At 39.3% G+C, this 244-nt stretch overlaps 1 protein-coding gene across 1 annotated transcript in view; it reads right to left on the reverse strand.

Annotated features, from left to right (window-relative positions):
* LOC116696691 (protocadherin beta-16) overlaps positions 1 to 244 on the reverse strand; it is a gene marked incomplete at its 3' end in the record, with an annotated part of 5,058 nt that overhangs the window by 850 nt on the left and 3,964 nt on the right.

Here is a 244-nt window from a genome sequence, read left to right on the forward strand (position 1 = left end):
AGGATCGAAATGAACACCAGTACTTGCCGTCTCATTGTTTGAAATTATCTTGGCAAAATAAAATAGAAGCCTTGTAAAATCCGTTAGAAAGATGGACAAGCATTCAAGTAAAATATCAAGCATACAATCCCCAAATTTGATGAAAAAAATGGTGGTTGTGCCTCGTTGTGAATATCGGCTCCTATGCCGAAGACAATGCGATCTGCGAGTGCCCATTCTCTCTAATACATCGAAATGAAGAGGC

This window comes from Etheostoma spectabile, chromosome 10, assembly GCF_008692095.1.
Source record: "Etheostoma spectabile isolate EspeVRDwgs_2016 chromosome 10, UIUC_Espe_1.0, whole genome shotgun sequence".
NCBI lineage: Eukaryota > Metazoa > Chordata > Actinopteri > Perciformes > Percidae > Etheostoma > Etheostoma spectabile.